The sequence below is a fragment of the Alexandromys fortis genome, unplaced genomic scaffold (assembly GCF_014885135.2).
Source record: "Alexandromys fortis isolate MF-2015 unplaced genomic scaffold, M_Fortis_MF-2015_v1.1 scaffold_69, whole genome shotgun sequence".
NCBI classification, from domain to species: Eukaryota; Metazoa; Chordata; class Mammalia; order Rodentia; family Cricetidae; genus Alexandromys; species Alexandromys fortis.
The window spans coordinates 5786815-5807216 of NW_026067951.1; positions in this window are offsets into that span (position 1 = coordinate 5786815).

The following is a 20402-nucleotide window of genomic DNA, read 5'->3' on the forward strand; positions in this document are numbered from 1 at the left end:
TGGGATTCCAGGTGTGGCCACCATACTTGGCTGGAAGACAGTTTCCACAAGAGTCAAAGGATAGAATTGATAGCTAGAATTCTAATATTCAAACATTAACAAAGGAGAAACTAATTTATGAGTGAAAATTGAAGTGTTAAGTGTAAGATAAAAGATTTCCTTTATTTTACTTATCTAAAAACTAGAGTTGTATATACTTATAGTACCTAACATGATGGTTTGTTTGTGTATGAGTATGTCTAAGCCATGCAATTAAAGCATTGTCTTAATTTTTGTCACAACAGTGAATCAAGTCAGTTCTCTTACTGGCTATAGTTACCATGATGCAGAATTCTTTCTCTTCTCTGGCTGAAACACAGTAACTTTGACAGAAATCTCTACCACACTTTGGCCTCCCACTTTTTGCTTACCATCTTTCTACATTCCGGTTCTATGAATTAAACAATTTTTAGATAGCATATCTAAGAAAATCATGCAATATTTGTCTTTCTATGCTTGGTTTATTTCACTTGATATAATGCATTCTAGGTTTGTCTATGTTGTAAGTGGTAGTTAAATATATATAATTGGTCTCTTTTAATTATTTGGTCACTGATCGACGTTTAAGTTAATTCTGTATCTTGGATATTAAGAATAATATTGTAATAAATTAAAATTTTGTAGATGTTTTCAACAAATCATCATTGATTAATATCAATTATTTCACTGAGTATTTCCAAACTGATTAAGAAGGTAATTTTAGATAAAAAGTTTCAAGAATGGTTTGAACACTCACAGCAGTGCTGGAATAAAATAATTGGTTGTTGATTCCATTCTATATTTCTTATAAATTTATAAGCTTGCAATTTCATTATAAGTGTGTTTCTTTAGGAGCGTGTGTGTACAAATATATATATATATTGGCTTATTGAGACAGGGTGTCTCTGTGTAACTGTCCTGGCTGTCCTGGAACTCACTTAATAGACCAGATTAAACTCCAATTCACAGAAATTTGCCTGCCTCTGCCTCCTGAGTGCTGGAATTAAACTTGTGCACCACTACCCGCTGATCCTATTGATTTTTAAAAGTTTATTTAACAACACCAGTTTTGTTCTCATTTTGCTGGTGGTATGAACACTCAGAAGTGAACAATTAGTTGCCCAATAAGAAGTGACTTAGTAGGACCTGAGCCCAGGCGTTTTGGCTCCTATTACCATATTACTGTTTCTGCCCCTATATTGACCATGGTAATTCTGTGAAGAAGATGAACTTAAATACTCTTCCTGCCCATAGACTAGAAAAGGTCAGTGTGACTGTATGTGATTTTGGTAGAAGATGACATCTTAGAATGGGGCTTAACTTCTTTTGCATCCTAAAAGCATCTTCAAACTTCATATAGTCATTATATCTGAAGAGTAATTAAATAAATATATGTTTGATATGACAGTGATTTATAGATTGCTAATATTTTTTCAATTATGTTATTTCATTTTTATAGAGTGATAACTGGAAAGGGGGAGCTTTTAATTAATAGTAACAAATCTATAAGACAATTGCAATAGGACTCATTCTTTGATGGTGAGGAGCAAGAACTTTGGCAGTGGGGAATTGGACAACTACTCAAATTAAAGGAGAAGTCATCTGATGATCTCAACCTTAAATGTCATTTATAAACCTACTGTAAATAGTCATATGGTGTCGTATCAGGGACCTTATAATTCATGGACTCATCTCTTTCCTATTCCAGAAGGTACTGACACCCATCAGCTCAACTCAATGCCAAGATTGCTGGAGCTGTAATTAACTGGAGGGGTATACAAAGCCACTGACGAAGAGCTTCAAGATGCCTGAAGTGAATGGAAGCTGACATCTACAGGAGCTGTCTGCGATTAATCAAAAGACTTTATCAGTGGCTTGCTATCACGATTTAGCAATGTGGGCAGTGTATTGAGACTTAAATGATGTAATAATTGTGTCTAGCGGGGAAATACAAGGGCAAATACTGAGTCAAAGAGGAAGTAATCTCATTTCTTTTCTGCTCACACTATCTTTTCAAATATCATTTATTTCAGGCCCTAAGTCAACTTCGAAGAAGTGGAGTTATTGTTGAAACAAATGTTCATTAGCAGCCAAAACTACATAAAAAAACAAATTAATAAGATTAGAACGAATGTTTCGACTCTGTACAGATTTTTAATTTCTGTGTTTAAAATAGTTTGGAAAAATCTAAAACATTATTGATCAATTGAAGAACTCATTGATGCTGACAAAGGTAGACATGATAACGATTGGAGAGACAAACGATGTTGATGGCCCCATAAAAACTTTGAAAATGGGACAAATGGAAAAATGATATCCTGCTGCGACTTAATACATGACCAAAACTAAGCCAAGGGAGACACTGAAAAGTCTAATTTCATCAACACCATGATAATAATGAAACTTAAATGTGTTGGATTTTATGGTTTCATTGTATAAACAAATTATTAGTATTTTAGGTGCCAGAGAGATGGCCCAACAGTTAAGAGAACTGACTGTTTTTCAAGAGAACTGGAAATCAGTTCCTAGGTTCTATTCTGGGCAGTACACAACTGCCTGCAATTTTAGATCCAGGGGATCCAATGCCTTCTTGTGTCTTCTACTTATACCCTGACATATTGGCATAAAGACAAACACACACACACACACACACACACACACAGAGAGAGAGAGAGAGAGAGAGAGAGAGAGAGAGAGAGAGAGAGAGAGAATCTTAAGAATATTTTAGTTTAAAAGACATTGTACTATTAAAGTATTGTATTTCCCTGGAGACAGAATTATTGCATCATTTAGCTTTCAATAATAGAAGACTTTAGGACATGTTAAGTTCTCATAAATTGCTTCTTAAAACCATCAGCCTTCATGAGAGAAAATTTAGTTTCAAAGTGGTAGAAATGTGTGGCTGGTAGATGAGTGTGCACTTGCTCTTGATAAGCAAAACATTTCCAGAATTCTACAATGTCTATTCTTTCATGTGACTGGATGAAAATGACTGTAACCATATTGGCTATGAGTATCATAGTTTTAGCATTTGGAGTCCCTATCAGATCACATTACAATGAAAGATCTCTCTGTACTCTGATTTGTGTGTAGGTAGCTCTGTGAGGCAATCTTTGCAGTCTGTTTTGAAGAGTTCTCTGCAAGTGAAATCTCAGGTTCAGGTATTATATCTTATTTAACTGTCTCACCATTACTCACTAACGAATTCTCCCTATAATGCCTACGATGCAAGATTTTATAAAATAAACAGATCTCTTTCCTTTGTTACTACTGAAAGGCACACTCATGGATTGGAACTCAGAAAGATGCAAATCTTGCAGAGTAGATTCAATCATTCAGTTGCTTTAGTGACAGAGTTTAAAACAGTAATTAAACTCAGTTTTCAGGCATCGGGCCCAATTATACCTATTTATCAACTACAGAAAGCTTACTTTAACATTAGTTCGTACTTTACATCACTACTTAAGAAAGCTGTTGGCGCCCACAGTGCTGTCACCTCAGTATATTGTCAGGAAGAGCATCACGAGCACAGACGGCCTGGTGGATAGATATCCTGGCTGCTCATGTATAACTATTGCATGTGTTCCTTTTCCTGGCACAGGGCCGATGTACCCTATAGAATCAACTTGAGGGAAGACTGATTTTAGCTTATGGTTTCTGAGGCTCTCAGTTTACTGTAGTGGGGGAGTTATGCAGCAGCTCCATGACAACGTATGCTCACATGATAGCTGTAGACCCAGAAACAGAATAGCAAGACCCGGGGACATTGGAACCTTCATCACAACATTTAGTAGCTCAAAGGTTCTATAACTTCTTGAACAATCAACGCCAGCTGGGGACCACATATTTGAATGCATGAGCCTATGGGAGACATTCATAGTCAAACCGAAAACAACCATCTTATATTTTACCACGCATAGTGAAATGGGGTGCTCAGTCACTGCACACAGTCTGGCAGCATCCGTACCTGGAATGCCATATTCACAAGTCTCAGGACTACTTTTCACTTCTAAGATGGGTCCTGTATGTGTTTCCACCTTTTCATCGCAGCAGACACTGTTTTTTTCAGTCCAACATTTTCCCTCAAAGCCTTCACTTATGTTAAACTTTTTAGACCTTCATACCTGGTTTCACCTGTGACACCCTTGAGGAAGATGACTACAATTGCTTTAGGTAGGAAGCATGTCTTTCCATTTTGAGCTGAAGGTCCTTGTGGTTTTCTTATATTATCTAAGCCCCCAATGATTTTTGACTTATTCCTGTCTCTGGCCAGGGCATGCCTTCCTCTCTGTCTGAAATCCTGAAACTGAGAAGCTTCTGTAAAGCAAAGGACACTGTCACTAAGACAAAAAGGCAACCCACTGACTGGGAGAAGATCCTCACCAACCCTACAACAGACAAAGGCCTGATCTCCAAAATATATAAAGAACTCAAGAAACTAGACTGTAAAAAGCTAATGTCTGAATGGATAGTAGAAGTTTATTTTCCTATTTTTTTAAGAGTCAATGTTTCAGTTAAACCTTTGTGACTTAGATTCAATTCTTCTACTTTTATTTGTTTTGGAGATATCTATCTTAACGTAAACTAAAAATGCCTTATTTCTAATACTACTACAGATATACAAGTGATTGGGACAGAGACAGCCTGACAGAAATCATCTCAGAAACATATGGGTTTCTAGAAAATTCTCAATCCTCTTTTATTAACATACATGACTGCCTAATTATTAAATGAGAATTGCAGGGCAGGAAGGGGGCTGTGATAGTTTCCTTTCAGGGAGTCCTCTGTGTTTGTGTGTGCACGTGCATGCTTGTGTGTGTGTGTGTGTGCGTGTGTGCATGTGTGTGTGTGAAGGTGTACATGTGCAGGCCATCCTTCAGTCCTGAAGAGCTTCCACGGTTGTTTGAGCTAAGGTCTCCCACTAGCTGTCCCATGAGCTCCTGGGGAGTCTCTTTTGTCTGCCTCCCATCTCTTGGAGCTGAGATTAAACACAATCACCTCTCTTCATGTTGGTTCCCGGGTCCTAAACTCATGATTGTCAGACAAGTCTTTACAGACTGTGCAGTCCCCATCAACCTCCCTTTGCTCATTGACTTTTGATTCCAAGGACCCAGAAAACTTGAATATATGGCATTTCTCAGTGTAGTTTTGTGCTGTCCGACAGATTCAAAGCTAGGCTGTATTCTTGAAGATGTGCTGTATCATATCTGAACTGAGTTAAAAATCAGTATCCATAAGCTATAAAATTTCCAATTAAAATCTCAGCATTTCTATATTTACCAGGAAGCCCATGTAAGCAAAGCTACTCTTCTATTTACTTTTAAACTCAGTATCTTCTTTAGGTGTATATAAGTCATAATTACTGAACTATTTAATTTCTTCTCTTTATAGACCCTTTACTTGTGTTTGATATATAAGCACCATCATTCTAATTAGACATGGTCATGCCGCTGTGCACATGCTACAAACCAAAAGAAGCATACATGGAAATCAGATGTCCAGACCAACACACTCCTGTATCTGAAGCTGGAAGGACACACGGGCCACTTAGGTCACAAAGCATAAAGGAAATTGCTACTCATTTGCAGTTTTGTTTTGTTTTGTTTTGTTTTGTTTTGTTTTAAGGAGGTTTAGGCTCTGGCTTTGTTGGCTCCATCCCTGGCATTGTCGTGGGTATTTTGTATTGCCCTGTTTCATCTTACATCAGCTTTGCAGTTTATTGCTCTGGTGATAAATTTTAATTTATATTTATATATTTTTTTGGTTTCTAGGGTATTTATTTGATTTGTGCCCACTGACTTGCAGGCCAGGATGGCGATTGTTATATAGTAGTTTACTTTTAAAAGAAATAGGGCTGCTCAAGCAGCTAATACAGGAAGATGTATCACCAGCCTGAATAATTGTGACAACCATAGACCGTATCAGGGCCTGTTTGTTTGCACAATACCCTCCTGCATTAAGAAAGCCGTCCCAGCTGTCTTGGGCTCTGGAGTCACCCATTTCTTCACTTGACACTGCAGCAGATGTTATGGATTGATAACAGACTTCACTTCATTCACCCCCCATCTAAGATTACCTCTGGAAAAAAATCTAATACATTATAGCCCTCCCAGCCATTTGTTAAAAAAAATCAGCAATTTATTCCCCTCTTTAGCATTAAATGATGTTTTTTTATTCTTTCTCTTTAGATGCACACACTCTTTAAACATGAACATTTAACACATTTGTTGCATGGCTTTCTGTGGGCAGGAAAATGAGTGAAAGACAAGAATGTAATGATTTAATTGAATTACGAGCAGATCAGATTTAGAGTTGATGACTCCTATTCTCATTATATTTGAAAGATACTGTTTGCCTTTGGTGACAGACAGATGCCCTGTGTGCACAAGCTTGTTAGAAATGAGGGTTGCTTTAATTCTGAAAAAATTCAAAAAAGGAGTGCTTAGCCAAGGGATTTAAAGGAAGAATAAAACCTGAATTTAAGTTGAATAAATTTTTTAACTAATCATCAGATTGTCCTCTTTAGTTTGGGAACTGGGAACTGGGCAGTATCTTTACATTTAACACAAAGAGGACTGGGCATTGTTTAAGGATCACACCAGGGACAGCAAGGACTGGCCATTGATTAAAGATTGAGAATAAAGACAGTGAAGTATGGCCATTGCTTAAAGATTTTGCAGGTTGACAGTGAGGACTGGCCATCACTCAAAATTCATGTGGGGACAGTAAGGACTGGTCATTGCTTAAATGTCATGCAGGAGAACCAACAGACTAAAAATTGGGCAGTTCCTGAAAACAGAATGCCTTCTGAGAAAATGGGGATTAAAAATGGATAGAAATATACAAACAAGTTGTTTGTTAGATGAAAAAAAAATGCTTTGTTCATGAACACATGACTCCCATGCCCATGCTATAGAAAAGCAAGGGGTGGAAACACATCTCAGTGGTGAAGCTACAGGGGAGGGTGTGCAGGTCGTCAGTGGCATTTCATCGTGAGTCAGTGTTTCTGACCCCAATGTTTGCTTCTAGATTCTGTTTTCTGACCATTTTGTGTTTCCTTTTGACATAAAATCAGACCCTTGGTGACAGCCCTCTCTCATAGTATCTAGTATATGCATAACGACACATCCAGCCACAAACCTTAAAGCCACTGGGAAGCTCATGGTGTTTGGTCCAGGATAGAAAAGTGAGTTGTTTTAAATTTAGAAGCACACAGCCTAATGTTATGATGCCTCTAAAATGTCCTACATGGGAAAAAGATTTTGATCATTTGGTCCCTCAGCTAGTGACTGTTTTGGCAGGTTAGAGAATCTTGAGCAGTTGAGTCAAGCTAACAGAGGTAGGTCATGATAGGTTAACCTTTCAAGGTTTTGCCTGATTCTGGTTCCCTTACAAGCTACAATGTATGGAACAAGCTTATCCTTATGCAAGGAAGAACTCTGAAAGTCAGTCAAAATACAGCTCTCCTTTCTTAAATAAATTCAACTTGTTGGGTACTTTGGCAACTAGAGAACTAATTAATAACCTGGTATTTGTGGGAGAATCTTGAGAGCCAGTACTGGCCTTGAAAAGAGTTGATCTGGGGGTGGTTCTCCTGCAGAACATCATAGGCACTGAAGTCTCCTGTTAGAATCCTATTACAGCAATCACTGACTTCCAAGGATAGAAATTAGAACAGTATTCAAAAGAAAGAAGATGACATATGGTCTTTAAGAGCCCGAGAACACGTGATCCAGAACAGAAACCTTTCTGACTCCCATGCTGGTAAAACTAGAAAGAACTGCAGACATTTCCAAGTATGGGCTGAAAACTGGCTAGGTAGCATAATCTTCATGTGTAGTAAAGAGCTGGCCAATGAACTGAATAGAGAAATGTGAAGCTGTATGGGAGAAACCAGAATTTCATGACCTAGTTTAAAAAGCTAAAAACCTCAGAACCAACCCTGCTCTGGGGAGCCAAGTTTGCCGGATGTCACAAAACTGGTGCTACAGGATTTGATATGACTTTCCAGTAAGGAGCTCTGAAAATTAGGGAATGATGATAAAGAAAGAAGGAAATACCCAGTTGCTCAATAGCTTGCCACTATAGACATAATGAACTCCTTGATTTCTATCGCAAGTGAGAAGATACTTCCTGTTTTGTCACATGGACACCATCCATGCATCCACAGTTTGGCATACTTGAAACCAAAGCATACCCCGCCCAAGTGGCATCCATGTTTAGAGTTGGTGATTTTTTTTTCTTAGTAGCATAATGTTGCTTCTTCAACTTGTATTAAACCTATTAGTGTTAAAGAGCATGTTATACTTTCAATAATACAAAAATAAAGGATACCTATGAAATATGAGACTAGAGCACAGACTCAGAGTGTCAGTTTTGATGAGAGAAGTTTCACAGTACATTACATGTGAATAAGGGGGAATACCCATCAGGTTTAGCTAGAACCAACCCATTTAAGTACACCCTGGGAAAATGTGATCTTGAAATCAATATGTGAATTTAAGAATGATCTTATAAAATTACAGGAATCTAAGATGGAAAGTATTTTAATAATGTATTATATTGCATTTTCAAATTCATAAAGATATATGTTTCTAAGAAGTTCTATATTACCTTGCTTAAATTAATACTGTATGATTTTAGTGCAGGGGAGATGGATCAGTGGGGAAAGGCACTTGCTACCAAGCCTGAAGACATGAATTCAACCCCCATGACAGACATGGTAGAAGGGGAGAACTGGCTTCTTCAGACTGTCCCCTAACTTACACACACACACACACACACACACACACACACACACACACACACACACACACACAAATGATGCTGTTTTAAAAATACTGTGAGATTTAATGAACTCTGATCAGACTTTTTGTGTGTATGTGTGCCGTATATTTGTATATATGTTAGTATGTGTGCTCATACATGTGCTTATGATTATGAAGGTCAAAATTTAATGTTGAATGTCTTCATTTACTGCATGTTATCACATTTTGTGCGATGGAGTTTCTGAACAGAAGCAGGAGCTTGCCCTTTCCGCTGGACTGGCTGGCCAGTGAGTTCTGGTGTCTTCCTGTTCCCACTCCTCTTCCATAAGATTACAACACATGTGGCCATCCCTAAAAATTTTTACATGGTTACTAGGGAAATGAAGACAGATCATCATGATTCTGCAGCAAGTACTTTGTCCCTGGAGCGATTTCTCTAGCCCTCCAAACAAACTTCCTTTTTTAAAGGAACCAACGAGGTTTGTCTTTCCTATGTATCTAAGGATCAAGTCAACATAAGCCTAATCATAAAATAGTGAGGAACAGGACAATGCAATACCACCACTGTCTCTCTGTGATCTGCCTGGTAGTCTTTTAATATGCAATGTCTGTGAGGTGGAACCGAACACCTTTTGCTTAATTAGAAAGCAAGGATATTAGGATACTAATAATATTTCCCTTCCAGTTCATGAGAACCTAGTGTCATTTTACCCTTACCAGCCAAGCTCCCAGGTTACTCAGGACCTCTTTGGGGAGCACTGCTATCTTTTTACCTTGACCATTGGTAAGGGAAACAGACAGACCTGTGGTAGCAAAGACTACTTCCCCTGGAATTTGAAGGCTATTCCTAGTCACTATTCCCTTTGAGGAACAGCCTTATTTGTTCACTTGCCCTGAAGGTGACTTCAGGACCATTGTGCTCTCAGAAACACTGCCAAGGAACTGCACTTCTTTTCAACTCAAAGGCAGACAATCCATTGAAGGAAAGCTGGTAACTGAAGACCCTGTTCCCTTACTATAGCACAGGTGGGACGCCTGCCTGCTTAGTGCCTCCTCAGTCTACAGAGAGCAAATTGCTGTGCTTTCTACCACTTAATGCTCCAATTCCAGAGAAACATGAACAGGCTGATTTGTATGTGTTATGAGGGAGCAGGAAATAATGATGAGGCAAGGGAAAACAATTTAGTAGATCACGTCGATCAAATGTGACTGATTCAGTCTGTCATATAAGTGTTCAAGGGTATTTATTTAAACAATATGCAAAGTAAAATATGTCTTGGGAAAAAGGGGGTGACTGTTTTTCAGTCTCCAGAGAAAAATGAAGCTGACATGAGGTTGTCCTCTTGACCTTCTCTCTCTCTCTCTCTCTCTCTCTCTCTCTCTCTCTCTCTCTCTCTCTCTCTCACACACACACACACACACACACACACACACACACACACACACAGAGAGAGAGAGAGAGAGAGAGAGAGAGAGAGGATGCAAATGAATTGAATTCTAGTCAACATTACTGAAAAAAAAAAAAACAGGCAAATACAGTCTCCATCTATGAGCCCAATGCCAAACCCGCGATAGCTGCAATGTGGCCCACCACTTTTGTAGAGAGGTCAAAGGTTGGATACCCTGGATTGGAATGAAGTCATCTTACTGAAAATGTTGCCACTCCGTGCTGCTTGAGAAGGTGTACAGAGCAGCTCCAAGAAGAAATGTGAAGATGATTTGGGAAGGAGAAACTAGAAGACTTGAGGTCACCTTGAAAATGTGGATGCATTGACAGGTCCCAATGAAATATAAGCTTCCAGAATCCTTGCACAGCAGAAAAAAAAATGGTGCATGTGCAATGACTGTGTTATCTCTGCATCTGCTGATGGCTGATGGGGGCTTTTCCAAAACCCCCAGAGCATGACCACCAAGTAGCAAAATACTTGCATTCTCTGCTTCGCCCTCTCCTTTTCTCCTTTTCTTCTCTTCTCTTACTTTATGGGTAGTTAGCTGGGGAAAATGCAATGTTTAAAACCAAACCCCCAAACCAAAAGTGCTTTATGGTAGAAAGGAGAAGGAAGAGACAGGGGGTTCGAGTTTCTCTGAAAACAGACATTTCTTCTCTTGCTGAATGCTGCTGCTGAAGCCACACTTCGAAAAGAAGCTCTACTTGGCTGCGAATCTGCAGCAGTTTCTTTTCTGACATAACTATGCTGGGGTCCTTTGTCGAGCCTGATAAAAGGTTGTTATTGGAACAAAAAAAATGTGTTTTTCCTTCCCATGTAATATGTAATAAAACTATTCTATGAAGTCTCAATGAACTCTCTCAATTGAGAAAAATACAGACAATTTTCATTATAAGTGAATGTCTCCAATTCATTCCCTTTCTATGGAAGGAAGACATGCAACAGTAACTTACTGTAGGCCACATTTCAGAAGATATAATCTTTTCCATTATTCTTGTGTATGTTTCATATGAAAAATGTTATGAAGTTTTTTTTTTCCTCCTCACAAAAAAAATACATATTCCCTTATCTCATTAAGTCCCTATCTCATACAACACCCATCCCCCGTGCTGTCACCAGCTCCCTTGCCTCCCCCGCCAGGGTCTCCCCAGACTCAATTGCTATTTCAAAAGTATAAAAGAAAGGCACACACAGCATTCACACACAGTCAGTCCATTATTCAATTTAAAATCTCGGGCAAACGCAGATGGCTTTCTGAAAATGAAATGAGCCTAGTTTTGGTTGACTGCGCCTGATGAGATCCAGTATTATCTAGAAGTTGCTATGACTTACAGTTTTTGTTATGCACAGAAGGCGATATTTGTTTCCACAATTTGTAGTGTTTCAGCCTCAGGGTGACCTCGGACTGGTCAGAGGTACCTATAGACTGAGTCACTGCTATACTTCTAACTGAATGCTGCCTTTTATCTAAGGAATTTGACATCCTTAATTGGTTTTTCATGTTTGATTAGAAAATTGACATGTACTATTTCTTTATTTCCATACTTCACAACACGTTTAAATTAAAAATGAACAGTTTTCTAATTTTTCACTTTTCTAAGCAGGTAGTATACTTCTGGGTAGGTACTGTCCCTCACATAGCCACACAGACACACACATCACAATATGACGCACATAGGGATCTGTATGCAATTTAGGGTTATTCTTGTCTTTTAAAATGGTAAGGTAATGCTTCATGCATTATTCTGCAAAGTGACTTATACTAAGGCAGGCAAAATGGATCAGACAATAAAAACATTTTTTTTTTTTTAAGCCTGATAACCTGAGTTTGGGCTGAGATAGTGGGAGGAAAAGCTTTCTCTTTCAAGTTGTCCTCTGACTGCCATATGGGCCTTGTGAAACTTTCAGTTCAACAAATACACATCCTATAGATGTATAAATGAGAAATGCACTTCAAGTAAGATGAAATGAGGTAAAACACAGCCCGGATAATAAATATATGCACACAAATAGATCACTTTACAACTTGATGGTTTGAGTATGACTGAACGCTCCCAATGATCCCAAGAAGGCAAGATGGCTGTTGCCTGAAAAGGCAGCCATTGTGATATACAGGCAGACCCTGATCTCTTTCTATCTACCATTATCTTGGGAGCTTTGGTTTAGAAAACAAGCTTGGGGAGAATGACCTATTGTCTATGAAAGCAATATTAATAAGCTACTCTTACCAATGTCGTTTATAGAAAAACAATAAAATCTTTAAACTGAAACTGAAACAACTCAGGATTGTATTGTATGAATAACCACCTCTATTTTCAATTGTTGACACAGTTTTCCCCTTGGTTACATTTTTTAAAATTAATTCCATCAATAGTGTCATAAACTTGACGCTGATATAATTTTGATATTTGTATATATGTGTGCACTTTTAAATTTATATATGCAAAAGAAAATTAAAACCCTTTGTTTGAAGAATCAGTTTAACTAAAACCCTCACTAGTCCAGGCAAGACACACAATAGTGAAGAAACCTAACAGGATTGGGAGGTCATTCAACAGTTCCATAATTGAAGCAACAAATATAATGCACAGTTCTCTTATCACTTTAAATCAAGACACACAATAGAACATTAAGTCTGAGCGATTTATTTAGCATGTGTTGTTAGGTTTCTATATTTGAAATTAAACATTGACTTTCTTAACAACTTCTAGTAGCCTCCCACTTACAAATATATTAGTATTGGAAAATGCATCATAAATTTACTAAAGTGGTACTGGTGGTTGAATCCAGGGTATCATGCATGTCAGGTGACTGCTCTACCAATAAGCTATATACCCATTCTGAAAACACTTTAGTATATCTTCATGCTTATGAAAATAACAAAGAGTGCTCTCATATCATGTACTATGAGGCAGACATTGAGAATAGTTAGGTACATCACATATATTAATTTGTGCAATATATTCAACAACTCCTGATGGTGCTTTATAAGTTTTAGTAAAATAAGACAAACCAAGAAATCTGCCTAATATTAAACAGTAAGGTGCAGAGTGTGGATTATACCTAAAGAAGGTTCTTCAAACCCATGTACTAAGAAGGAAATTGTGGATTCCCTGGAATGAGGTACTAGATTGCATTATAGAAAAAAATATAAAATAAAATACAACTTGTGATCTCAAGGTGTTAATAAACTATTTAAAGAGATAAGTTTAATGTGTATGAAATGAGAAAAATGTCAATTATCCCCTCTGATAGCACCAATGAAGACATAACATGAACTAGAATAGACATGTCACACTTGGAAATGAATTTCCATCTTATATTTAAAGTAATTTAAGTACTAATGATGGCAGCACCATGGGTAAGGTGGGAGAGCCCAAGAAGGTACTTGAACAATAAATTCATTAAGTTGTGCCAAGTTACATCTAGATTAGTGAATCTTAGATCCCTACAACAGATAAGAAGGCTACTATTAAGATGACTTTTTCCAAATTACTTCCTCTCTAAAAATGAAAACAAAACATAACAAAACCAAGAATAAACAATGAGCAGGTTAGTTTTGACTTCTTGAATCTCCCTCCTGTTAGAAACTAGAGAAGGGAAGCAACACAACCGAGGTGTGAACTTGATCATGACTCAGATGCTGCCAAACATTGCATCCTACCTGAGCCCCATCAGCCTTCCTAACTTCCCAAGCAACTAGTGTTTTCTGGCCTCTCCTTCTCCATATAGTTCCTTAAGCCAGATCATAACTTTCTCCTTTTCTCCTATTGCCTCTTGCTTAGTATAAAATATAATTCATGTTCATGCCTCCAAATACCCTGAGAAACAATTAAAATGAGGGGCAAGATACAATGAAATACTCCCCCCTCCTCTGTCTTCCTTCTTGTGATTTATAATTGAATCTGTGAATAAGGCTTATAGATTTTACAGAAATCATTTTTCCATGCCTGATTTTGTATTTCCAAGTATCCATGACTACACATATATGTTTGTATGCCTACACATGAAAAGAGAATACATGTAAACACATGTGTTAACATTAAGTTATATGTTTAGTATAAAACTGATAAATGGAATATTTTACTAAATAATTCTTCCTGGACATTTGAAATGGTTAAGGAGCTTTTGTGGGCGTTCTTCACTTGTTTGTTATCTCATGTGTTCATGCTGGGGGATTGACTGAGGAGAGGGGGTCTCAGAGGCCCTTCATGTCTGACACTTGTAAGAACGCTAAAAGGACGACAAGAATCCGCCTTATCTATATGAGAAGAAATGGAGTTTGAAAGGTAAGTCCTTTGAGAACATATGACATATGTTGTGAAAACTTTGTATCTTAGTAGAGAGTAACCTAGAGATATCAACTTCTCCCTTAATGCCCATGAAGCTTAGAAATATGCTCAAGAATTTGTGTTTCCATCTTCCATGTTCTCTCTTTTGCTTTCTATGTTTGTCCACGTCGCAGCCCATACATAAAATATGCCCTGAGCCCACCATGGGTAATCCATAAGCAATGCTTATTTATCTATTGTTTTGTTCCACAGCTTGATATACAGTCGATAGTGAGTCAATATGTAGAGAACCCTATATAGCAGGCTGAAGAATTAAATAACCACATATTTCAGATTTTAAGAAGAACTCCATTATGCGATGGTCAGGGATAAGGACAGGGTTTTACTCTGGACAAAGCAGTAGTGTCTACTGGCACAACAAACTTTGGACATTTGCACATTCCACTTTTGTTCCTCTTCACTTCTACTTCTCCCAATCGTTGCAATTTCTAATCTTTGACATTTTTTCTGCACATATGAGTTTCTTTAAGGTTACCACCCATATTACTGGTAGGATTTGTTATCTGTATTTTACTGCCAATCAAAACCCCAGAAAGAATGACTTGCATTCAACAAAACGTTGCTATTCTCCAGCCATTGAACACTTGTCCATTCATTTCTTTATTACCAACTCAAGGTAATTTCTGTGCTCACCTTAGATAACGTCACAAAATTACTAGAGAAAACAATTTCCATAAAGCCAAGAGTTTCCCCATAGGCAGAAAGTTTAGCTGGAAACTGCAGTGTTTCTGGAAACTTTCTCCTCAGGACCCTGAAATACAGCAAAGATAATTGTCAGGTAAGTGAATTGAAGAATCTAGATACACTATGCAGAATATAGACATGAGACTACACAAGATTTCTTTGCATTTTTCCCCACTGTCAGGGTAACTGGGGCCCAGAGTTTAATAAGAGCTGGATGGGCTTTCGACGACATGTCCTTTCATGGATGCCTTTGCTCATATCCTTATGGCTTCCAAGGGTCAGATGGGAGGAACAAAAGCTAAGTAGTGACCTTATCCCAAAGCACTTTTTCACTTTTCAAAGAATGCAGTAACTTCTCTACCTCATAACTAAACTCCCCAGATGTTCTGAAGTCATTCTGTAAACCGTAGATTCTGATCATTGGAGGCAACAACTCTGTATGATCTGAAGGGTTCTCTTCTCTCTTTGTCTTTAGCAAAGCAGATGCCTGGTTTTCTCTACTTTGACTTTAGTGATTAAGGATACTGATGTTATTAAGGCCAATGAATTATAAGAAAGGTTTAAAAAATAGTAAAGTAGGCTGAACAGCATGCAGTTCTCCATAGGATGTTGGTGGATATGCTATCCACACCCATACAGTTCACTCCGTCCCATCAAAGCACTTGTAGGTTCCCTGGCCTACTTCCTTGTGTATATTTCTTTTCCTTTTTCTGATAATCACGTAAGAAAGACACATTTAATCTGAGACCCTAAATTATATTAGACCAAAAACATAGAGAAAAAGATCCATGTTTCATTCATTACATTGAAATTATAATTTTTCAAAAGTTTGATGATGTTTCGATTCAGTATGATAAATAATCACTCAATAATAAATAGTATTAGACTTTTAATCTTCAGCTCTCTTAAATCATTAAATGACTAAAGTTTGTTGTGCAAAGGAATCCACCCTGATAAGGATGAACAAAGGCATTTTCATATAAACCTTATTTCAACTTAACCCAGAAAAACAGCATTTTTAAATTGTTCAGAGTAAATCATTTGAGCATTCAATAATATAAGTTATGTCAAATCTCACAGTGTTTGATATAAAATATTCTGGTTTTTGATTTGCCTATCCTATATTTTCCTTTTTGAGTAAATCCCTATTTATTTTTATGCCACATAAAAATTATTATTTAATGTTCATACATTTTCAGGTTTATGTTCTGGCATGTTTAACAATTTTTAGAAAAAAGTCAATAGCTTATTCTGAAGAATTAATAACCAAATTCTTTAAACCAATTACCAACTTTCCACTCTTTAGATGATAATAATAAGTCTCAGCATACCTAGCATATCAGTATTTATTTTTAAAATATTGTGATTTACTGATTTGTTGTTTAAATAGGTTATGGAGTTTTGAAATGTTTTCTATGGGAAGTCATTAATTTTGTTTCTGATGGCACAAGATAAGTATGTTTATTAAGAACATTCACTTTTGCATCTCTGTAGGAACATATTTAGACCTTTGTTAAGTAACCAACATATCTTCTGTGCCCTTCTGAGCTGACTAGGCATGCTTGTGCTTTCTGTACTATTATCTTTAAGTTGTTGGCTTTCCATGCTTACTATCTTAAAATCTCATTTCCGTCTTAGACAGTAAATCTATTTTAGTAGTTTGGCATAGCTTGGCATATAAAAAGTGCTATATAAGTAATTTTAATTAATGAGTTTTTCTTTTCTTCAATATAGTTTTAGTTATAAATATGGACCATATTACAGTTAAAAAAAGTTAATTCTCACAGAACTGCATAAACGAATAAAGCAGTATTTATCGAATCAGATATAATGAGATTACAAATCTCAATAGACGCCAGGGACCAAATATAGAAAGAAATAAAAAGAAAGTTTGACCTTTGTGAAAACAAACTATTTCCCGAATTTTAATTTTCTGGTTATACACATCCTTTGTATGTGAACATGGTTGATAATCAAATGACTATTAATCAAATCATTCTCAAGTTTGCATAGTCGCTGCTGGTAGCGAGACTCCCATGTAAACATTAAAGAGAGGGAAGATCTACTTTAAACACCAGTAGAATTTGTTTTTATTCTTCTAACCTTTTCTGAGCAGCATCATTAGTTTCCTTTATATGAGGAATAATGCTGTTCACATCAATAAAGATGAATTTGTCATCTTCCTGAATTCATAGGTGTTTCTACCCTTGAGGTCCAGTATCAACCATACATTTGTATTCTGAGAGTCTAATTTTTGTGTTAGTCTTACATTTTTCTCATTCCATAATTTTAAGATATAGGTTTATTATTTTGTAGATATTTATAATAACAAATATAAGTATGTCTTGTTTTCACATTGACTGTGTACATAAATGAGAAAGCAATGAGATGATTCAGTTATGGCTTACCCCTAAGACTAGGTGTCTGGGAGATACACTACAAATTTTGTTGGGGTTAACAATGGAACCTTCAACAATGGTGATTGAAGCCTTTGGAATAGTTTGCCTATTCAGAAGGACTATATATATATTGTGGCAAGGAATGAAGAAATGGCATCTCACTTGTTTTGAAAGAAGAAAAAGTTCTGACAAGATGTATGTATTTACACTCAAGCGTACAAATACTACACACACACAGTAAAGAAATAAAAATTTTAAAGTAAGCAAAAGATTAAAAAGTAGAATTTATCCATGTAGGAATACTAAAAAATTAAATTAAAAGTAGATAAAGTGGAGGAACTATCAGCTTGCAGATTTCAATAGTGTAGCTGGAAATTTTTAGCATGAGAATATGGATCCTGTTTAAAGAAAGGACCAATGAAGCAACATGCATCTAGTTAAAACGTGATAAAATTTTAACCATGTTCCTTATCACTTTTAGTAGCTACTTCTATTTTGGTGGTTAGTGTACAATTTAATTTGTATGGTTCTGCACATGGTACTCATGTCCATAGTGTCAATCACTCGAGTCTTCTCTCAGTGGCAAAGCTAAAATCATGGGGGATTTTAATGATTCAAAGCTCAGCGTTGGTACATGCTATTAATGGTTGGGTCAAACTTCAGCATGTGGTATGCCTGCAAAAGTGTATCAAATTATATCTAGGCACTTTGCCCTACAAGTTTCCTTTTAAACATTGATGGAGCAATTTTTTTAGAAGACTTTTGTTTCCTTTCTGACTTGCACACACAAAAAAATATTTACTCTGAGAATGACCTTTCGCTGAATATTTTGCTAAATCTACCTCTAAAACTGGAGAATGTCTAACACATAGCAAGATCTTTCCCCTAAATAAAAATCTGGTGTTCTTTAAAGTCCAAAATGAAAGCGTTAAGTAGCCTATTCTGTAGCTCATATCTATTCATCCATTTGATGACAAATGAGAATATATTCTCAACTTCAAGAAGCTCAAGTATTAACGACAAACACAAATTAACCTATTATAATAAACTGTTCTACTACAGATACTTGACATGAGCCCAAAGGGACTAGTGCCTGTCTCTCATTAAATATAGTCAGGAACAAAAAACACCAAGAAAATCATCAATATTATTAATCACAAAATCAGTTCATGTCTTTCATATTATACCCTCTGTGTTTTTGTGCTACCAAGAAACACCAATGTACTTCATAATCTTGAAGGTTTAAAGGTCTTTCTATTATACTTAAAGTTAAATTTGATTTGAACTAAAATCAAACTTACTAAGCTCAGTCCCCAAATCTTCTCCATAAATGAGATTATATACACTTGGGTGGTCTGTGGCTTGTTATAACTAAGTTATGATGAACATATGAAGAAATGGAGTGCTGGTTTTTCAAGTCTACTTCAGTAATTGTGACAAACTGCTGATATTTTGGAAACTGTAGTGTATTTAGCTGTTATTCCTTGTTCATGATAAATTAAGCATAATTTATTTTGCCTTCTTTTTTACTGATTAATTTTGTTACTTGGAAATTTCAAACTTTATTTAATGTTTAGATTTTCAAAGATTTACCAAATAGGAAATAGAAGTTCAAAAGCAGTAAGAATGTGGATGATGTACTATATGCCAAAAGCTGCTATTTATAAGTGGGAATTCAGAATTTTTAAGTCCTCTGAAAATTAAGTGAAACTTTGCAAATTCATAATGCTCTTTTTAAAATCTATTTTTTCATGTACTTATTTTATGATTATTCCATAGTAGTAAAATTTTATTTGAATTGTAATCTGTTTTCTTAGATTTGGCAAACCCCTGCTGTTATGATTTTCTGCTCATTTGCTGTACTGATGTGGGTCTAAACACACCTTTCCTATGTTCTAAAGATAACAGAACCCTAGAAGCTGACACGCAGCCTTGGGGTGATCTTTATCTTGGCAGTGGTAATATGATTCTGTTGTGAGACCAAGACCCAGGGAACGTTACCTCAAACCCACATATCAACAAGATACTGGATCTTGAATAACAAATTAGGGGAATGGGAGTGAAGAGCAGAGAAAGCCTCTCTTCAATTATAGAAAGTACTAAGTTGAGATGGATCTCTAGACATGGTGCTCCTCCATAGAAACACCCTTTAGATCTTGAAGAAAAATTAGTTGATCATCTATCCTAGGAACAATATTCTTTTAAATTTATTTTTGTTTGCAATTTCACATATGTGTAGCACATCTGTTGAACTTGTTTTTCTCCCTCTCCAGCTAGTCCCACTCTTACTATCAAGCCTCTTTGTGTGTGTGTGTCCACAGAGTTTATTCAGCATTGCTGGATAGCTTAGACACAGATAGGGAACAATTTACAAGAACAAGAGCAAGAGTTTGGGCAACTTACCAGATGCAGTCCAGGCTGAGCTAGGATGATCACAATTACAAGGTCTGTCTGGGCTACAAAGTGAGTTCAATACTGGCCTGAGCAATTTAATGAGAGATTGTCTAAAAGTGAAAACAAAAACAAAACGCAGTGGTAAAGTGCTTCTTTAGCATGTGTGAGGCCCTAAGTGAAATCCCAAACCAAAAACAAATAAACAAACAAGCAAGAAAATGCTTTTAGTCTCCAAAGATGAAGTTTATGGTAAAGATGAAGAAATGAAGGATGTAGATAGACACAGGAGGGAAGGTTAGTCTATAGTATTCGGGTCTCTGTACTTTTATTTATTTATTT